Source organism: Dromiciops gliroides, chromosome 4 (genome assembly GCF_019393635.1).
Source record: "Dromiciops gliroides isolate mDroGli1 chromosome 4, mDroGli1.pri, whole genome shotgun sequence".
Classification (NCBI taxonomy): Eukaryota; Metazoa; Chordata; class Mammalia; order Microbiotheria; family Microbiotheriidae; genus Dromiciops; species Dromiciops gliroides.
In genome coordinates, this window is record NC_057864.1 from 314,906,599 (window position 1) to 314,929,464 (window position 22,866).

A 22,866-nucleotide genomic window follows, 5' to 3' on the forward strand; every position below is an offset into this window, starting at 1 on the left:
AAAAAAGATGATAAAAAATGTGTACCTCCTAAAGAAATTCTTGGATGATCTGCATAATTTTTAAAGTGGTATGGTTTGGCACGTGTAGGGTATATGACAATGAACAAAATTGAGTCGCAACATTTTTAATCCTTTCTTAATTAAGGTGTAAAATTCAATGGACTTTAAATACCTCAAAAGTCAAAGATCCTGAATATTACAACAGAGAAGAATTATTTTGGGGAGGGGGGAAAGTTCTAAGGTTCTTCCTGAATTCCTCTTAAAATTAGCAGCTGCCCTAAAGTCCTAGCTTTACCTACCACAATTAAAACAGATCTCATAGTGATTCTCTACCTTATCACTCCCCCACTCCCCCCACCCCACATGCATTCTCCTTTGTTCCTCTACAGCATTGCCCCTTCTAAGTAATATCTGGGAACTATTAAACAACAACAACACTCCCATTCCACCCCCCTTCCCCTATTCCTGTCTGTCTCAGTCATGTTGGCGTCAAGACAAAGCAAACTCATACTACATCACAGAGCAAACTAATTTTCTCAACACAGTCTTGTTGGTAGTTTACCGCTACTGTAACCCAATGCTGTCAACAGGGCAGTCTTTGTTTTGCACGGCCTTGTTTTTCTCCCCCCTCACACTCCCCTCCCCTTTCCCCTTTTCAGTCCAGGCAATCTGTTTTAAGTGACTCTCTACGCTGGCTCCACCCCACTCTGTAAACTAGACATTACCTTATACAAAAACGAATCTACTGCATTCCTCTGTCTAGCTGCCTGAGAGCAGAATTCCTGCACTCACCACCCTAAGCAACAGCAGCTTTTACACACACACACACACACACACACACACACACACACACACACACACACAGCCTTCCTTTCCCCTCCTCTTTCCTCTACCCCTCCCCACTTTTCTTTCTTTCTTTTTTTTTAAATTTCCACTGCCTCACTGTGTTTTTGTGTAAATGATCTCACATGACTCAACAAATCCATCTGCCCAGAGCAGGCCAAGTTTGGAGGCCTCCCAGGAGGGAGGAGAAGAATTGCTTTGTGGAAAGGACCTGGAGCTTTGCCCTTTCTCTGGCTCAAATTACCCGCCTGTCAGGCCTGACGGATTTGGCTAAAAATAAAAGGAAGCGGGCCGTGAAAAGCAGATGAATGAGCTCAGCAGTTCCTTAGATAACATGGGCCTGGTGTTGCCCAAAGCTCCCAAAACATACACTTCCAATGCTAGGCATGAAAGGACAGTGGTAACTGTCCAGGTGATTGCGATTATTTGAATAAACTGGTTTTGGTTGGGAAAAGCCTTGTGCTTGAGATGATATCGAAGTGTATATTCCACACACATATACTGCTATCTGAAAAAAGCTAAAAGTTCATTAAACTGGGGGGGGGGGTTGCTTATTTTTTAAAATGAAATTTATAGTGTTTTCCTTGCATATTTACCAGACTCCCCCCTTCTCAGTATCCCATCTGCTCCCCCCCACCCCAAATAGCCATTTTAACCCACACATGATGTCAACCCCCGCCCCCTTCAGTGCCAGCAAAGTGCTAAAAGTCGTTTGTTGTAAGTGTCTGCCCAGCGCCCGCAGTGGGTATTAAGCACTTAGGTTGGCAATGTAATGACACACTGTAACAATCTGTAATATGAAGCAGTCAGCAGAGCTCTGGCTCTGAAAGCCTTTCTCCTAACTATTAACCATATGTTTGGCTCCTCGGCTTTCTGAGCGGGTGTTCCAGCTTACCATCTGGTTCCTATCCACACAAGCAACTGTACAGCAGAGTACTTCTCTCTGGAGTTACATGGTTCTTTTCTCTCTCTCTCTTCCTCTCCCCTTCCTCTCTCCCTCCTCCCCTTCTTCCTCCTCTTCCCCCCCCCAACTTTGAATTCAATGGTTCCCCTAAAGAATTCTCATCATTCACCACTTTCAAAGAGAACTTTTACCTCTACTACAATGCCTGGGAATGTACATACACAATAAACAACGCAGGAAGCTGTTTACCACAGGCAGAAAGCTGCACAATAAAGTCTCGCCCCTTCATTTGCTCGCAAAAAAAATACATGCACATGCAGATTAAAAGTGACCAGACTGACACTTGATACAGCACGTTAAAAATAGGGACATTCTTGACCGTGGTGCCCTTCACACTCACTTCATGTTCTGGGAATTTGAGTTTACACACACACACACACACACACACACACACACACACACACACACACACACACACACCACACACACACCACACACACACACACTCTCACTCCTGCCTGCATTACGTCACTTTCACACTAGATGACATTCTGACTACAAATAACCAAGTTAACAGGATTCTGCAAATACTTCTTTCCTCAGGGATTGGATTACCTCTCCCCTCCCCCCAGCTTCTATAGAAGAACCAAAATTGGGGTTGAGTGGGACAATACAGACCAGCAGGGCCAAGTGTCCACATTTAAATCTTTACACTTTTTAAAGCATGCATTTTTAATGTTATATATAGCAACGTACACAAGCACACCAAAACACGTGCTACATAAACCTGTGGAATTCTCTTATAGTATATTCAATTCCCGTTAACTTTCAGGTAGTAATTAATAGCAGCTCACATTTATATAGCACTTTAAGTTTGAAAAGCTCTTTACAGAAATTATTTCATTTGATCTTTTATAGTATTAGGTATTTTCTTAAAACACGCGAAGAGACCTATTAAAAAAAAAGAAATTAATTCCCCTTTCCCAAGAATGACCTGGACAAGAAAGATGTCTTCATTATTGGCTAGAATTAGGAAACTGAGTAAATTCTTTTCTGAATCTTAAAAAAATAAAATAAAAAGCATCTCTCTTTTTCTCCCTCTCTCTCTATAACACACATATACATTCCACCACCACCTTAAGAAAAAAAAAATTAAACTGTGATTAACCAAAATGTCAAGATTGTATCAACTCTGCCTAGCTAGTTTGGATCTGTCACAGAGTATTTTTAATTCCAGGAAACAAGGATGTAGGGAAGCCCACATACTTATGCAAGCTTTTAAAACAAACTATCCATGTCTATTCCCATTTCTTTGATTTTTGAATTGATTTTGTTAAGCTTCTCCCATTATGACTACGACAATGTTGGTGTGCGTAGGAGGTTTTACAGAAATCTGAATGACAGAAAAAAGAATCTTTGCCTAAAAAACTGATAGAACTGTCCACAGAAAATTCTGGTTTGATGAAATTCCACTTGTGGCCATGAAACCACTGTATGAACCTAAGCTCGTATTGTTTTGTACCCAAGTACCGTTTGATAACAAGGAAAAAAAGAGAAACTACCAGAAAATTGTCTACAGTCAGCTACTGATTCTTTATACATGTGAACACAGAAATCTCTCTGGTGTATAGTTCAAAAGAAGTAAAGGACTGAGGTTCACAAAAGTCCTAGCCACGGTCTATGAAAACAACCAATTAGCACCACTCTAGTGGATTTTTTTCCTTTTTTTGTGTATACAGCAGCCTCTATTTCAAGGTATTATTTCTGTTTCAATCAAACACTTCAATTCAATTTACCAAAGGCTTATTGAGAGAAGACAACTAAGCTAGAGCTTGAAGGTAGGGGGGAAGCCGCTGCATTTGTTGTCTGAGGACCTGTGTTCAAGACTGTAGCTCAGAAGCTGTTTGACTCTGGACAAATCGATTCACCTTTCTGGGTGTTAGTTTTTTCCTCTATAAAATGAAAAGTTGTACTAGATTATCTGTGAAGTCCCGGCAAGTTTGAAATCACATGATCCTGCACTATTTCGACACAGGTGGATATGCTGACAAAGTCCACCCCAGGCACAGGAAAGAGGGTCCACCTTGGCAAGGCACAGAGGTGGGCAAGGACCAGAGGAGACCTGGGATCACTGGGAGTGGGTCCAATGTGGCAGAAATAAAGAGCCTATAAAAAGCTGCAGTGTGAAATAAGGCAGGACGAGTCGGTTGGAAGAAAACTGTAGAGGGCCTTGGTGGCTAGGCTTGGGAGCCTGCATTTTATTTTCTAGAAAACAGTTTTTGAACAGGACAGCATGATCTGGTCTGTTGACTCTGGGAGCAATAAAAAAGATGGGTCAGGGAGGGGCGAGAATGGAGGCAGTTGGGGAGTTATAACAATAGACCAGAGGAGACGATTATAATGAGGGTAATGGTAACAGGAGACTGAACTAGGGCCATGGCACTGTGAGTAAAAAAAAAGGGGGGGGTGTTGGCAGTTGCAAGAGGCCTACATTAAAACAACCATGAATGAAAAAAAAAACACAGAATAACAACAGGAATATGCTAAATTCTGAAATGAACCAAATCCGAATGCTATTTTGTTTTTGTTTTTACTCTTCAGTGAACCAATGGCTTCTGTTTAACAAAACAATAAAAACCAAAAAACCCACACACCAAAAAAACCAGCAAATCAGTTCATACTGTAACCCCATTAATTCATCAGGATCCTATACATTTTATGAAAGTTACAAATAAGGGACCTGTGATTTCACTGGCATAAGGTAAGAGAAAATTCCTTCTACCAATATACATTGGCACTTTCTTTGCAAATCAAAGGCTTAGAGAGTTGCCTAGAGTACTTAGAGGTGAAATGCCCAGTCTCATGGGTCAGGATGTGTTAGAGGGGAGACTTAAAGCCACATGGCTTAGCTTCAGGGCCAGCTCTTTCCACTACTCCACTACACTTCTCAATAGTACAGCACCAGAACAAACCTGGAGTTTTATAGTATTCTCTGAACTAAACCAAACTCTTATTTCATTCATTGAGACTACCTCTGTGCTAGATGAAGCAGAAATACAGAAGATGCCATCTCAATTTGGGTTTGCAATGAGATAGATCAAAGTTTTCTTAGTTTAGGTTTTATTTAATTGGGAAGTGGCTAGAAAACAAGATCGTTGGCGTGTGCAACATTTTAAAATCTCATTTAAAAACCTTTCAAAGAAAAACTTTTCATGGTTGCAATAATTTTTAAAAGCCCTTTTGACATGATTCCTTTTAGAGAATCAAGTGCTTGTTGAATTGAAGTATGCTATCTTTGCATACCACTTGAACTTAAAACCAGTGTAAGGTAAAATCCTCCCTTCAAAGCAGTATCCCCATAAATGTTGATGACTTACATGTACTGCCCTATGAAACCTTTCTGCTCTATTTCTGACAGTTCTATCCCAACCAATGCAAGAAGATTGAAATCTACATGCCTGGGGACTCACTAGGAACTGTCACCTCATTAGATCCAATGCCTGGCACAACACTTTGTGCATAGTAGGCACTCAATAAAAATGCATTAATGATGGTATCAGGGACATTACTGAAAATTTTCAGAATGGTATTCCAGAGAAGAAGGGTCCAATCCCTGACCTCTTAACCAATGGGGTAGCAAGAGGGATTGTATGTTCTTTTTTTTCCCATGAGATCTACTCTGGGGACAAGACCTATGAATTCTGTTATAACAGTTTAAAGCCCATCCCTTGCAATATCCTTTTTTTCTATTTGGCTCAATGCTTGTAAAATATAATCAGGTTTCAACTTACATGCAATTATATATAATATTTAGTAACTTGATCAGTTGTGGATACTCTGCAGAAAAGATTCTTTCACAATATTCATGATGTAGTGGGGAAAAACTGCTGCATTCGGTGCTGGTTTACATCTTAGTTTGGCTGCCTCCTACCTGTATGACCTTTTTGTCTAGTCATAGTCTTGTTAGGTCTCAGTCTCTTCATCTATAAAATGAAGACACTGGATCAGACAATCCATTCTGACTCTAAATCTATGATCTGAGGTACTACTCTAAAATTTCTCTCCTTCAGTAATATGGTTGTCTTACTTTCAAGGCAGATGGGAGACAGGTCAAAATTTCTTCAGTTGGCTAACCTTGTGAAATCACTGAAAGGAAAATGAACTCAGTTAAAATGAAATATAACTAAAAATGTGGACTTAAAAAAATAACCCATGATCTGAGATCTCATCAGTATGCAGGCCATCCTTGACTTCTCTAACTACACAACTCTTGATTATAAGACTACAGGGATTTACCCAATGCACTGGTGACATTCCTCAAGGTCTCTCGATATTTTGTGGATAACAGTACAATCCTACTTAAGAGAGCAATTGCATCTTAAATTCCAGATTTTTAAAAAAAAAAACAGTAGAAATTATGTGATTCCTACTTTCCAAGAGTCATCAAGTACTGCACAAATATAAAATGGGTTTGAGTACTGACAGGAATAGGGATTTGTAATTCAGAGGAGCAAGTGTTCCCCTCTCAGCCCAAAGCACAATTTTGGACTCTTGTGATCTGTGAGCCAGAAGGCAGAACTGAATCATGCCTGAGAGTTCTTGAAGAGACACACTGAGAAGGAGGAGGACCACAAGAACTGACACAGGAATAATTTGTGGCACAGAAGAAACAGGGAGAAAAAAAATGAGAGGGAAAGAAAAAGTAGAGCTGAGTTGCAACAGAGAAAGTAGAGATCAAGGAGGGCTATCCACCCTTACATTCATCCTGCAGCCAAAGACGGGCTGAAACCTCTGGCTGTACCCACCTCTTCAATGACTGAGAGAAGTCTCACCCAATTTTCCCTTCCAGAACCTATCCATTAACAAACACTGGAGTATATCATATTACTACATCATTTATTTACCCCCAAGTTTCCAAGACCTTGAATTTTCGCCTGAACTGAAAAGAAGTCAAGGGTCAGCTATAGATAAAAATAAATTCAAATTACAGCAGAGTCAGACTTCTGTCTAAATGTTAGGAATTTTCATAACTGGGGATTCTGAGCTATTGTGATTGCACTAGTAAATTTTATCTAATTTAAGCTCCACAAAGTAGCAGAGGGGGCATGAATCTTGACCATAGGCTTAAAAAAACAACAACTACTTTTTCCTTCCAAGAGAGTATAGGCTGATTAAATCCTTAAGAGAGAGAGGAGAGGGAGAAGATGGTGGTGGTAAATTTTGGCCACTCAACTGTACCCTCCACTGTGACACCCATGGCTACTAATATTACATAAGCATCATTACATTATAAACAAGTTGAAGATGGTGTCATGTTATTTCACTCAACATTCATTAAGTGTTATTTAATTCAACAAATAATTATGTTACGTGTTAGGCAGTGTGCTTAGGAAGTAGGGGATGCAAAGGGGAAGTAATTCTTGCCCTTAAGGAGCTTATAATTTGTACTCATCTTTGTATAACCCTCAGGGTTTAGCAGAGGGACTCTGATGCTTATATTTGTAGAAGCAAATTTGTTTTGTTGGTGTCAGACGCCATAAGAATAGTGACAGATGAATAAAAGTATTTTTTACATAGCACTTGAAGGTTTGCAAAGTGCTTTACATATATTATCTTCATTCCTCATAACCCTATGAGACTGATGTAGGTATTATCATTCCTGTTTTATAGATGAGGTAACTCATGCTAAAGAGGTTAAGTACTTTGCCCATAATTACTACCTAGTAAGTGTTTGAGGTGAAATTAGGGACTAGGTTTCTCCTCATTCTCTCACAGCACTCGTTCCATTGGATCTCGCTGCCTTGTCCTCCAAGTATAAGAATGGGGAAGCTGAGAAATAGATTTAAATGAGATCTTCTACAATGCTAAAAAACAAACCAAACAAAAACCCAAACCCCTAAATATCCTAATATCCACAGCAATGTTCAAACCACCAAACTGAATCATAATGCTTCATGAGATTATAGGATCATATGAACAAAGGTTTCCAGCTCCAAGGGCGCCCCAAATACTGAAAAATTCTCTTTTGGGTGCCAGTGTCACTATTTCTTTTGTGAATATTTCAAAGAGGGAGTTTTCAAGATCTACTTCAAAAATGTCATGCTATTACTCCAAAGATTCCCCATATCAACAAAGAATTCTGCTGGGTACATTACTTGTATGCAGTTAAATCAAATGTAGGTACCAACTTCTTAGAAGTTAATATGAAAACAAATAATAAATTCATAACAGGAAAACCTCATTTGACATGTGATCATATACTTAACAATCTGTTTGGATTTTGGTTACAACCTGATACAGTAGAAATAGCTCTGGCTCTGGAGTTAGACCAGGATAAAATCCCTATCTCTAACATTTGCTACTTGTATTACTTTGAACAAGTTACTCAGTGTCCCTGGGCCTCATTTCCTCAAATATAAAAATGGGGGGGGGGCGCAGCTAGGTGGCACAGTGGATAAAACACCAGTCCTGGATTCAGGAGGACCTGAGTTCAAATCTGACTTCAGACACTTGACACTTACTAGCTTGTGACCCTGGGCAAGTCACTTAAGCCTCATTGATCTGCAAAAAAAAAAAAAAAAAATGAGGGGGGAAAGGGTGTGCAGATTGCCCAAATGGCCTCTGAGGTCTCTTCCATCTCTAGACCTATGATCCTATTCTTATATTTTGTTTCAGATTGTAGTTACTATTTTTATACCTTCAAAAACTACACGGTAATAAATATTTATTGTATAAACTATCCTGGCTATTGCTCTGAGATTCCTTGTGAATCCTGGGTACTGAGCTAGTTTAGCACAGGAAGTAATACATTTCCATCCATAACCAGAAGGATTTATCTGAAACTGAAGCTGGCGTTGGATTCTGACCTATATCTCTTTTATTTTTGTAATTAAGAAGCTTTCTTCATCAGTCCAATTGAACTTCCCAACTTCTATCCATTAGAACATATTACAGATTTGTGTCAACAAAAATCTTATCATTTTTTTCTAAGTGTGGGGAGAGAATGGGAATGCCTCCTCTCTAACCCCACTCCCCACCCTATTGTTTACTGTTGATAAAAAATAATCATGTGCTATCAACATGAATCTACTACACACAAAGGTATCCCCACACTGTTCCTTGCACTCTCTTCCTGGGCTGCACAACACCCACTCTTCAAATCCTGAACCAGCCAGATTAGCAAATGTGCACCAGCTTGCTCTCTAGCAGCAGAAACAATAGTCTCTTTCAGGCTACACAATCTTGTGAAGGAACAGGCTGAAACGTCATGGGAAAAATTAGGAAATATCTGTAGAAAACAGCTCACAAAATGAGGGGTGGAACAATTTGCTTAAATGTTATAAAGCCTGCACATAGACACAATGTCAATACCGCCATGCTTGCCCTGGCCCTTCCATTTAAAAAGAGAAGCTTCCCTTTCCTTTTTCTTTCTTTCTTTGTGTGAAAATAAGGGAATGCATTAGAACAAGAAACATTTAAATGTATTAGGAACAGATTTAGTTTCCCAAAAGCTTACATTTAAGAGAAGCATAAAAACACACACACAACCCAAACCACAAGCCAACATAACAAAACCAACACAAATGTGACAAACACAATTTCAAAGTTCTTTGGCATCATACAGGAAAACAAACCAACCCTCAATCTACCTTGCCCTAGCTATTTCCTAAACACCCTTCCTTTTAAATCTCTACATTCCAGTTAGTTCTATCTATTCTCATGAGTTACTATGCTCCACCCTGCACCTATGTCATTCATTCTGCTTAAACTGTCTCTTTGGTGGCCTCCTGGTTTTCATTTTTTTTCCCCTTCACATCTCATGCTCTTGCCTAAAGCCATTCCACATGGATGCAAATATCTTTTTCATCATGCCTAGGAATACCAAATCCCTTACCAATTTTAAATTGCCATTTAAAGCCCACCTCTTTCAGGAAGTCTTTGCAGCTTTAAATCACTTTAATTCAATAAATATCTCTTAATGCTTCACAGGTACTAGGTGATTCAAAGATCAAAAGCCCCTGAAAAGTTCCTTCCCTCTAACGGTGAATAACGACATGTATATTGATAAATAAATATAAATAGATACAAAGTACATATATAAAAAAGACACAAAAATTAATTTTGGGGGTAGGGGAGCAGAGCATCAGCACCTGGGAATGGGGAAACAGCATAGATTCCTGCAGGATGCAGCTCTTGAGTAGAGCTCTGGAGGAAGACAGACAGGTGAGGATGAAGAAGTGAGGAAAGAGAGCACATTCAAAGTTCCAAAAACAGCCTTTGCAAAGGCACAGGGAGGGAGGTGAAATATCCTGGGTAGGGAACAGCAAAGTAGGCTGGTTTGGCTGGAATGTGGAATGTGTGGAGGGCAACGAACAACAAGCCTAGAAAGAAAGATTGGCTGGAACTAGAAGATGGTTTTTGTTTGTTTGTTTTTTGGTGAGGCAATTGGGGTTGTGACTTGCCCAGGGTCACACAGCTAGTAAGTGTCAAGTGTCTGAGGCCAGATTTGAACTCAGGTCTTCCTGACTCCAGGGCCAGTGCTCTATCCATTTTGCCACCTAGCTGCCCCTAAGACTTGAGCTCTTATCAATAGTACCTAAAAGGGTTAACAGAGAAACTAAGGTTTGTGTTCTTATCAGCAGTACTGTAACTAAGAGGGTTCAAGTCCTTATCAACCAACACCATCAACAGAGACTGTAACTAGGGACCATTAACCATTAATATTTCTAGATGACAGAACACCTAGAAACCAAGATCTTAGGTAAAGAGATGCCTTTTCTCCTTGGTGTCTCCCTGTGACCTGACAGTAGTTTAATAAAACTTGGGAAACTGAGTCACTGAGTCTTGTAATTCTTTTGGGATGCCTCATGATCAATTTGATCAATTTAATCCATCACTACATCATTTCATTTAAAAACCTGCCAGCACAATTTTTCCTTTTAATGTAATTTTATATCTTTTTTTTTTTTGGTAGATGATGCTAATCTGACTTTTAAAATCTAACCAATTATAGGTTCCTTGAGGTCAAGGACAAGGTCTATATTTTGACATGCATCTCAAATATCTAGAACCCTGCTAATTATAGGGTGTATAGGATGCGAATCTCTCCACTTGAATCTATTTTCTACATAGCTGCCAAAGTCTGATTATATCACTCTGCTACTCAATAAACTGAAGATGTTCCTTTACCTTCAGGACCAAATAGAAAGCCCTTTTATGGCATTTAAAGCTCTTCTCAACCTGGCCCCTTGCTACTTTTCCATTCTTACATTCTACTCCTCTCCACACTCTATGGTATAGCCATAATTGCCTAGTTGTTGGATCTAACAGAGTATATGCCAACTCCCATCTCCATACCTTTGAAATGGCTATTTGCCATGCCCTGAATACTTCCAAACTTCCAATTCTTAGAATTCCTAGATTCCTTTAAGATCCTGTTCAAGTGGACCACGTCCTTGAGTAGGCCTTTCTTAGACACCTGTCCCTTCCTTGCTAGTGCCATCCCCTATAGGGTTACCTTCTATCCTGTATTTATGTCTATTCTAATTTACATATGTTGTTTTCTCTATTTGAATGTAAGCTCCTTGAGGGCTGAGACTGTTTTGTTTTGTTTTGGTATCAAGTGCCAATCACAATGCCTAGCAGAGGGTAAGTGCTTTATAAATGTTTACTGACTGAGTACATGCTCACGAAATACTTGATTTGCACTCTCAATGGGAAGATAAGGATTTCTTTCCCCCAAACTCAAGTGGTTTGTTAGTATAAAGTCCTGTGCTAAAGAGCTATTTATTTTGTTTTCAAAAAGAAAAGAACATTTGTTAAAACTATGAAACAAACAAAACCCAAACCAGAATTGGAAATTTGTTGGATAACACCCAGAGAGGTCAAATTTGGAGGTAGGGCAATATGAGGACCTGATGTCTATCTAATTCTTAGGCCTGCCCTGAGATAATACCTCTTGCGTTTTAGAATAAACAAGAACTTTGGAACATCCCTTTATTACTATTTACAAGTGAAATAAGGAAAGCTGGATGTCCTATTGGATAGAGTGCCAGGCCTGAAATCAGGAAGACTAATTGCCCAGAGTTCAAATCTGACCTCAGGCACTTACTAGCTGTGTGATACTGGACAAGTCACTTAACCCTTTTTGCCTCAGTTTTCTCATCTGTAAAATGAGCTGGAGGGAAAAAAATGGCAAACTACTCCAGCATTCACTCCTTGAGACAGGGAACTCCCTGGTGAAGAAACTCCCTAGATCAATACAGGTCAACACCTTCTGTTCTATTTTGATAGTCTTAGAGAGCAGCCTAGTATAGCACTTTCCAATTTTTTTGGCCTCAGGGTGTTTTATACTCAAAAAATTGGTGAGTGGAAATAGTTTGTGTTTATGTGGGTAACATTTGTTAGTATTTACCATATTAAAAAATTAAATGATAAGTTTAAAATATATACATATATATTAATTCATTTAAATAATACTAAATCCATTATATGTTAATATGACATATTTTGGTGAAAAGCATATTTTCCCAAATAAACAAAAAAAAAAACTATTGAAAAGAATGTTGCTGTTTTAGATATTTTTACAAATCACTTCAATGTCCAGCTTACTAAAAAAGAGCTAGATTCTCATATCTGTTTCTGCACTCAATCTGTTGAAATATGTTGTTTTGACCCCCACTGCCCCACAAAAAACAAAAACAAAAACAGAAAAAATGAAATATGTTGTTTTGGTTGAAGTGTGTGTAGGAAATCCGGCCTCCCACATATGTATTTGGAAAAGGTAGGAATCTTTTAATAGACAAACACTATCTTACTATTAATATGAAAATAATTTTGACCTTGAAGACCCTTGAAAGAGATTCTCAGGGATCCTTGGGCCACTCTTTGAAAACAGCTGGCCTAACCTCACACCTCACACCTATCAGAGTGGCAAATATAAAAAAAAACAACAACAGGAAAAGGTTGGATTGTTGAAAGGGCTGTGGGAAAACTGGGACACTAATCCACTGTTGGTGGAGTTGTGAATGGATCCAATCATTCTGGAGAGCAATTTGGAACTATGCCCAAAGGGCTATAAAACTGTGTATACCCTTTGATCCTGCAAAGGGTATGATCCACTGCTAAGTTTATATCCCAAAGACAACCCAAAAAGGAGAAAAAGACATATTTGTATAAAAATATTTATAGCAGCTCTTTTTGTGGTAGCTAAGAACTGGAAATCAAAGGAATGCCCAATGTGGTAAAAAATGGAAGTTTTAGCTTAATCATTTGAGAGTTGAGCGCATACTACTGAAGTGACTTTTGAAGGACCTCCCTTTTGGGGAGGAGACTGCGACAAATGGCTGTGTGCCTGCTGCTGCCTGGAGAGCTGGCCAAGCACACTGAGTCTGAACTTCCGGGACAGCGGTTTAAAAACTGAGGGTAGAACGGAAGTGGTCTCTCTCTCTCTGGCTTTGCAGCTTAGCAGTGGCAGCACAGGCGTTTGGTGGTTGGCTCTGGTTCTTGGCCTGGCAGGCAGTTTTGGGATTAGGTGAGCTTTATAATGGAATATAGACTAAACTTAGATCTAAGATTATTCATTTGTATTTCTACTTTCCTATTTCCCTAATCGTTATCACCTTTTTGTTGTCTAATTAATTCCCAAACAATAAAAGCTAATCCCTCACTGATTAAAGCTCTGAGGCTTCTTTTTCTTAGTGGGCTGGGAGATATATAAGGGAAAAGTTAAAGGGGGAGTTTAATGCTCATATATCTAATTTTAAATCTCACACCATCAATTGGGGAATGGCTGAACAAGTTGTGGTATATGAATATAATAGAATACTATTATGTTGTAAGAAATGACTAGCAGGCAGATTTCAGAAAGGCCTGAAAAGACTTATATGAACTGATGTATAGTGAAGTGAGCAGAACCAGAAGAATGCTGTGCACAGAGACAGCAATACTGTTTGATGAAGAACTGTGAATGACAACTACTCTCAGCAATACAATGGTACAAGACATTCCCAAAGGACTAATGATGAAGCACACTATCCATCTCCAAAGAAAGAACTGATATTGATTGAACACAGACTGAAGCAGGCTACTGTTCACTTTTTTATTTCTTTTGTTTGAGTTTTCTTATACAAAATGACTAATATGCTAATGTTTCACATAATCGCACATGTATAACCTATATCTGATTGCTTACTGCCTCAGGGAGGAGGGGAGGGAGGGAAAGAGAGATAGAATTTGGAACTTAAAACTTTAAATAAAAATGTTTATTGTAAAAGAAAAGAAATGGGAAATAAAGAGATTTGTTGGGGGGGGGAGAAAACAACTGGCCCAGAACCCTGAGTTAAGTGACATCTGGCCACACAGCTATTATGTGCCAGAAGCAGGATTTGTACCCAGTTCTTCCTGTATCTCAGACTGAATCTCTTCCCACAAGACCATATGATCTCTCCTTTTTTTACTGATTGCTAAAGAAAGCTCAAGAATAGAAAAGAAAGAGTGGGGAGACAGTGTCAGAAGAATGACAGATGACAGATGTAAAGGTCTAGCTAGGGAGGGTCTCATTTAAGAGGTGATTGTCAATCTTTTTTTTTCAGTCTTTCAAATACCTGTGAATTTAACAGACTATCCAGGTACCAGTGATGGAATCAACAACTAAAATAAGCAATTTTGCTCTGGGAATCTAAAAGTTAATATTATACTGTTTGAATGTGTAATCAGGGATTCTTTTTGCCCACATGATTGGATAATCCTGTATATATTGTTTATCAAATGTACTTCTGGGCTTTAGGTTACAGTTTAGGGTAATAAGCAGTTATAATAATCACAACACCACCATTTGCCATTTCACAGTTCTTTTAAATTTTAGAAGGGCTTTTGTATCTAGCATTTCATTTCATTCTCACAAACAACCTGACGAGAGAAATATAGGAGGTTCCTTCATTCCTGAGGTGAGGTCACAGGACTGACTCTGATTTGCCTAAGAAGATACAGCTAGTTAACAGTAAGGACTGTAATGTGATGCCCCCTGCCTCTTGACACGGAACCACCTTGGTAATGCAGGAGGAAGCCTTTGAGGATAACAAAGCTCAAGACATTTCAACCAATTCAATTTAACAAGTGTTTATTGTGTGCCTATTATACACAAAGGAAGGCACTTGAATGACATACCCAAACCCATTTTCTTATGGAGCAACAACTAAGAAAAAATGAATGCCCTAATAACCATCTGTCTTTGGACAGTTCAGGAAAGCACATGGCATGCTAAGTCCTTAACCTGAAGAGCTGTCCAACTCTGGCTTCTTTCAAAATCCAGCTTAAATGCCAACTTCCACAAGAGTCCTTTCCTGCCTCCCACTATCTCCCCTCCCCAGCCACTTGAGCCTTCTCCTTTAACTCTATGTATCTTGTATGTAGCAATCAATTTGCAGGTTATCTTCACTAGAACATAAGCTCCTTGAGGGTAGGGCCTGGATTTGTCCTTTTTCTGTATTCTCAGCACTTACCACAGAGTCAGACACATAGTAAGAAATTGATAAATGCTTGTTCATTGTTGTTTGCTTCTATCACTTATGCTATTTTTGTTTATAGAGTACTCTATTATGGATATTTCACAAGCAGACTCTCATATAGCTACAATAATATCAACAACTAAGAGGCTTCTCATGGTGTATTCTGAGAGTACTCTACAGATTAGCAGAGCAAATATAGTCAACACATATTCCTCACAAACTTTAGAATTTGAAATGTTAAAATGTGGTCAGGTAAAATACAGAACAAGTTCAAGGCCTGAGTATTCTCTGAGTCGGACTGGGCAGGTGCCCATTTATTCCCTAGGACAGACTTGACTCTCAATAGTCTTTGGGATTCATTTCCTCCAGTTCTGGGTCCCTACTGTGTTAGAGGGCAAGGCATGGGGGAGGGCATCCCAAGATTTGCCATCCTCTCTATCTGGAATGCTGTCCTCCTAAGCAACCTTTGCTTCTAAAAACTCCAAAAATTCAACACTTTTTCAATACCAAATGGCTGAAGAGTCCCTATCGTTTAGAAAAAAACAAACTTTTAAAATGACAAAAGGGTTGGGGGGAGGTCTTCAACAAAAGTGGAGGGGTATAAGGCCCATTGCCAGGAACTGAGAAACCTGGTCTCACAGACACTGCTCATTATCAATCAAACAGCCTGTATTTACTTCTCTCAAGGAACTTATGTTCTCATCACCATCACCATCATTGTGTTATCACAAAGTCTTTGGTAAGACTGCTTACTATTTATGTACAGGCTGATACTGCTTCCAAGGTTTTCATAATTACAATCTCATCATGTAGAACTCTCCCAATTTGCCCAGGACAATGTTACATTCATGGCCCAGACAAGCTGGAAGCCAGCAAGGAACATAGAGCCCCATCTCATGGGATGATAGAGCCAGAAGGAGATAGAGCATTTGGTCCAAAGTCGACATTTTACCAATGAAGAAATTGATCCCAAAGAGTTTTTGCTGCCGATCACTGCGTTCTCTGCTTTGTTTATCCCTCCCACCCCCATCCCTCTGGAGGTTAACTGACTTTGTCATTGAGAGCCGAAATACTTTTCCTTTTACTTAAAGCCAAATTTTCTTTCTCAAAAGAACACAATTCCAATTTTACAATGGAAGGCAATAGGAAAATTGCTTTTAGTTGAGCAAATTTTCACTTACAGATTAATTTGGTTTTTTATTTTATTTTTTCTCAATTACATATACTTTTTTTTTTAACACAAAAACAATTTTGAGTTCCAGATCCTTTCCCTCTTTCCCCTCACCCAGATTGGGAAGGCTAGTGATTTGATATAGATTATATATGTGCAGTCGTGCAAAATATTTCCATATTAGCCATTTTGCAAAACAAATGAACCCAAGAAAAAGGAAGTTTAAAAAGTATGCTTTGGGGGCAGCAGCTAGGTGGCACAGTGGGTAAAGTACTGGATTCAGGAGGACCTGAGTTCAAATCCAGCCTCAGACACTTGACATTTACTAGCTGTGTGGCCCTGGGCAAGTCACTTAACTCTCATTGCCCCACAAAAAAAATAAAATAAAAAAGTATGCTTTGATCTGCATTCACACTCCATCAGTTCTTTATTTGGAAGTGGATAGCATTGTTCATCTATTCTCATTTAATTTTCTCCAGAGGACTATCATATCTAACTTTCTAAAATTCTATTCATCTTCTTAACTTCTTTCTTGTTTATTTTATGGTTAGATTTATCTAGTTCTAAGAGGGGAAAATTGAGGTCCCTTACTATTATAGTTTTACTGTCTATTTCCTCCGGTAACTTGTTAACTTCTCCTTTAACGATCTGGATGCTATGCCATTTGGTACATATATTTGTAGTATTGATGTTACTTCATTGTCTATAGTACTTTTTTAAAGCAAAATATAGCTTCTCTGCTTATCTCTTTTAATTAGGTCTATTTTTGCTTTTGTTTTGGCTAAGATTATGATTGCTCTGCCCCACTTTTTCAAAATGCAGCTGAAGCATAATAGATTCTGCTTCAACACTTTTTTTTTTTACACCTTGTGTGTCTCTGTTTCTTGTAAATAATATATTATTGGATTCTGGTTTTTAATCCATTCTACTATCTTCTTCAGTTTTATGGGTGAGTTCATCCCATTCACAGTTATGATTACTGTGCATTTTCCTCCATCCTCCTTTTCCCCATTTATCCTTCTCCTTCTTTCTTTTTACCCTATTCTTGCTCAAAAGTGTTTTGCTTCTGACCACTGCCTTCCTCAATCCACCCCCCCCTTCTATACCCAACTGAGTGTGTACGTTATTCCCTCTTTGTGCCAAACCCAATGAGAGTAAGGTTCAAGTGTTGTCCACTGCCCCCTCCCATCATCACTGTAAAAGATCTTCATTTTGCATATCTTTTTTTGTAAGATAATTTTCCTTATTCTCTCTTTCCCTTCCCCCTTCTTCCAGTGTATCCATCTTTCTCATCCTTTAATTTTTTTTGAAAGGATCCTATAATAGTCAACTCACACCCATGCTCTCTATGTATACTCCTTACTGACCCACAAATGATAAAGTTCTTAGGAATTAAAATGATCACTTTTCCAAATAGGAATGTAAACAGTTTAACCTTATGGGATCTCTTATGATTTCTCTTTCACATTTACCTTTTTATGCTTCTCTTGAGTCTTGTATTTGAAAGTCAATTTTCTATTCAGCCCTGGTCTTTTAATCAGGAATGCTTGAAAGTCCTCTATTTCATTAAATATCTATTTTCCCCTGGAAAGATTATATTTAATTTTGTTGGGCAAATTCCTCTTTGTTGTAATCCTAGATCCTTTGCCTTACAGAGTATCGTATTCCAAGAACTCTAATCCTTTAATATGAAAATTGCTAAATCTTGTGTGATCCTGACTATGGATCCCCCATATTTGAATTGTTTCTATCTGCTGGCTTGAAATATTTTCTCCTTGACCTGGGAACTCTGCAATTTGGCTATAATATTCCTTGGAATTTTCATTTTAGGATCTCTTTCAGGAGTTGATCAGTGGATTCTTTCAATTTCTATTTTACCCTCTGACTCTAGCATATCAGTGAAGTTTACCTTGATAATTTCTTGAAATATGATGTCTAGGCTTTTAATTTACTTATTTTTATTTTTAAATTTTAAATTAAAAAAAATTTTTGTGGGGTAATGAGGGTTGTGACTTGCCCAGGGTTACACAGCTAGTAAGTGTCAAGTGTCTGAGGCCAGATTTGAACTCAGGTCCTCCTGAATCCAGGGCCGGTGCTTTATCCACTGTACCACCTAGCTGCCCCTGGCTTTTTTATTTTTGAAATGGCTTTCAAGTAGTCCAATAATTTGTAAATTATCTCTCCTTGATCTATTTTCCCAATCAGTTATTTTTTCAATGATATATTTCATATTTTCTTCTATTTTTCATTCTTTTGACTGTTTTATTGTTTTTTGGTGTCTCATGGAAGCATTAGCTTCCATTTGCCCAATTCTAATTTTTAAGAAATTATTTTCTTCAGTGAGCTTTTGCACCTATTTTTCCATTTGGCCAATTGTACTTTTTTAAGGAGTTCTTTTCTTCAGTGAATGTTTCTTCATCTTTTTCCATTTGGCTAATTCTGTTGTTTAAGGTGTTATTTTCTTTGGTATTCTTTTGTGCCTCTTTTACCAAGCTGCTGCCTCTCTTTTCATGCTTTTCTTGCATCACTCATATCTTTTCACAATTTTTCCTCTACTTCTTTTATTTGGCTTTTAAAAATCCTTTTTGAGCTCTTCCAGGAATTCTTGTTAGGCTTGTGTCCAATTTACTTTTTTTTTTTTGTTGTTGAGACTTTGCTTTTGTAGTTTAAAACAGCTACAAAATTGTCTTTTGAGTTTGTTTCTTGATCTTTCCTGTCACCATAGTAACTCTTTATGATTGGGTTCTTTTTATTGTTGTTTGCTCATTTTTTCAAGCCTGATTTTTAACTTTAAGTTAAAATTGGGTTCTACTACTCGGGTGGAAAGGGCACTGTCCCAAGCTTCAGGGTTTTTGTGCTGCTGTTTTCAGGGCTAGTACTGGGGGTCTCTAGGTTTTTGGTGCTTCCAAGGTGTTATGATCTAAGGATACCTATGGTCACTGCTCTCTGGGCCTGTGCTTTGGTTTTTACCCAGGAAGGGACCGTGTTCCCCTGCAGACACAAGTGCTAGCACTCCTCTTGGCCCTGGAACTATGACCAGGTCTCCCACTTTCCAGCAGTTACAATCCGCCTTGGAATTGAGACCAGGGTCTCTACTCCTTTGTGAATGAACACAAGCACTCTTCTCCATCCTGAAACTGTGACCAGGTCCCCTATTCTCTTGCAGAGGTGCAAGTGCTAGTGCTCCTCTTTGTCCTGGGATTGTGACTCAGAATTACATATGGGCAAAGCAATAGGGCCTTGAATCCAGCACCAGCAATGGGTCCCCTGTAATCTCTTTCTGACCAGTTGTCCAATTCCCTTGCTATCTGTGAGCTGAGAGCTTCTGAAGTTGTTGCTGCCCCTGATGCAGCCACCTCCAAGGCCTGCTCTGAGCTCTAGGCCAACCACCATCCCTGTGAGACAGATCTTTTTTGCTGACCTTCTAAGTTGTCTTGGGCTGGAAAATTGTTTCACCTGAACTTTTTTGGTTCTATAGTTCTAGAATTTGCTTTAAAACATAATTTAAAATTTGTTTTGAGGAGAATTTAGGAGAGTTCAAGTAAATTCCCACTCCTATTTTGTCATTTGGACTCCACCTCCCACTTAGAGATAATTTGTCAGGGATCTATATCCTTGGTAAACAGAGGGGTACCTGTGTACACACACACACACACACACACACACACACACACACACACACACACACACACTCATGCACACATGCATGCACATACGCATGCACACACACACGAATATTTATGTATATTCATGCTCACACCAAAAGATGTGTATCGAGGAATTCTGTCTTTCCAAGATGGTACATGATTCTCAGACCTATCTTTCCAAGTATTTTTATTGCCAAATGTCACTTTGTCAAGGTTCTATACAATTTACATATTCCCTCATCGCTACTTCTATTTCTTTTTAGCTTTCTGTAAAAGCTATAAACTTAAATGTCATTTAGTCAAGATATTAGAACCATTTCTTATTTCTTCCTCATTCCAATCTAGTGATCCTAGTCCAGAACCTAATCCAATAGATTACAAATTGGCACCCTGATGAGTTGTCATGGCAACCCCTAGATGTCATTCATTCCATGTCCCAGGGCTGTAAATTCTCATTTTTTGGTCTATACATATCCTACTATTTCAGGAACAACACCAAGCAAAATGAAATATACTATGTCAGGTGCCAAATATAATAAGAGAATGGTACTTGCTATTGCAGATGATCAGAAGTGATTTTCAGTTGCTCATATGTTCTAAATCCACTGGGCTGGTCCTCAAAGAGACGACATTTATTTTAGATTCTTTAAATTTTTACTTAATTCATCAATATTTAGGATTATTAAAAATATCAACTACCTCCTGAGTTGAAAAGGCCTTCTAGGGGGGAAAAGTGGCATTATCTTCTGAACCTGGGTCAGTAAATTAAAGTTATTGATTGATATAATATTAAATTATAACAAAATGTAAAATGATGCTAAAACTATCAATGAACACCATTTTTCTCCCTCATCTTTTAAAAATCAATATTTTCCCAATGATACTTTATTAAGGAAAATACTGGAATACTATAATCTCTGAAAAGTCATTTTTGTAGGTGGCCCCATGGGTCATGTAGAAGATTAATCGTCATTATGAGTAGGCAAAAGGGTATCTCTAAGTAGGATACAGTGTTATCTATGCATAAAAAGTTGCTTAAGGGATTACATCAAGGAAATGTATGATTGGAAGAGGAAATATTGATAATGACTGCTAATAGGTAGAGAGTTGTCCTGGCTGATTAGTGCTATACTGGTACCTATCAGTATAAAGCCTCTCTGGGGGATCTATGAAGAACATGGGCAAGAGTTGCACAAGAAAATAAGGTGCATAGGTCAAGGTCTGCACTGATCAGGGGGTAATCACATTAATGATATCATAGATTCATTGAAACACACACACAAAAATCCTCTAAGGGTAAAAAATGGTGTCCAAGGTTCTTTCATCAGTTTCAAAATATGAAAAAGCAGAATTTATGAATACATGGTCAGTGCTCAATTCTTCATTATCAAGGGGTAGAGGCATATATGTTGGTATAATACATAGATAATCCCCAAATCCATTTTTAGCTAATAGCTTCCTTTGCTCACCTTTCAATAAGTAGCTAAGAGTATTTCTTATTTTGGAGATAGCAGGGTCTATCCCCTACAGGATACCGATCTCTTCTCCCACTGTTCCACAGAAACTGCAGAGCCCCAGCCCCAATCTTTTCAGAACTATATTCAGGGAAAGAAGAGAATAAACTATCCAGAGCCTTGAGTTTCTACTATAAGCACACTGCTTGGCACATAGCAGATGCTTAATAAATGTCTGTGGGTTAACTGATTCATTGGGACCTCAATTCCTAGGAAGGGTCAGTTAGTTGACAAATATGGAAGGCTGTTTTTGCTCTTCCTTTTCCCCCACCCCCATTTCACCTGCACAGTTTGCAAAGGAAGCCATCTACAAAAGTGTTAATGAAATACAAAATGTCCAAAAAATGAACATCACCCAGAAGGAAGAAGGAAAATAAAGGACTAGATAATTTGGAAACCCTGCAAACTCAGTCCCTAAATAACCCATAATCGGACATATGGCATATCATTATAAAATACATGTTTTCCAAATCTTAAACCTTAAGTGAATGAAGAAATGTCTGCAGAGAAGCTGAGATACCAAAAAATCTTAAAACTATGAGTAACCAATGCATGTACTTATTTATAGTTGCAAAAGAGTCTGCTAAAGTATGAACACTTTCCTCCTATGTAGATTTTAAAATCAATTTCTATGAAACCTCTAATACTTTTTTTTTTTTGGTGAGGCAACTGGGGTTAAGTGAATTGCCTAGGGTCGCATACCTAGTAAGTGTAAAGTGTCTGAGGCCAGATTTGAACTCAGGTCCTCTTGAATCCATGGCCAGTGCTCTATCCACTGCGCCGACTAGCTGCCCCGAAACCTCTAATACTTAAATGAGTTTCCCTGTCTGAGGGTTTTCCAGTCACCAATGAGCAAGATTTAACATTCATATTAAGATCTGTTACAGTTCATGGAGTCAGAAAATGCCAAAGGTTGAATCCTGGCTTCATTGACACCTCCAGACCACAGGCAAATCAGGTCGCAGTTTTCTCATCTGTAAAATGAGGACAATATTGCTACAGTAACTCTCTCACATGGTTGTTTTGGGGATCAATAAGATAATATATGTAAATGCACTGTTTTCTGAGGAACAATCCAACTAAGTACTGAGAGGCTTGTCAATAAGTGGGCTGGAGGATGATGGATTTTTCTGCCACAGCAACTCTCCACAATTCTATTGAAAAAGCATTTATTAAACATCTATTATTATCAAGGGACTGGGAGCACAAAGGCAAAAATGGAAACTCTCTGCCTTCGGCAAGCTTGCATTCTACTGGACAGTTGTCTACCAATTTGGAG

General features: G+C 38.6%; 1 protein-coding gene across 1 annotated transcript in view; it reads right to left on the minus strand.

The window, feature by feature from the left end:
• Positions 1-22,866, minus strand: part of BACH2 (BTB domain and CNC homolog 2) — a 418,233-nt gene that overhangs the window by 326,748 nt on the left and 68,619 nt on the right.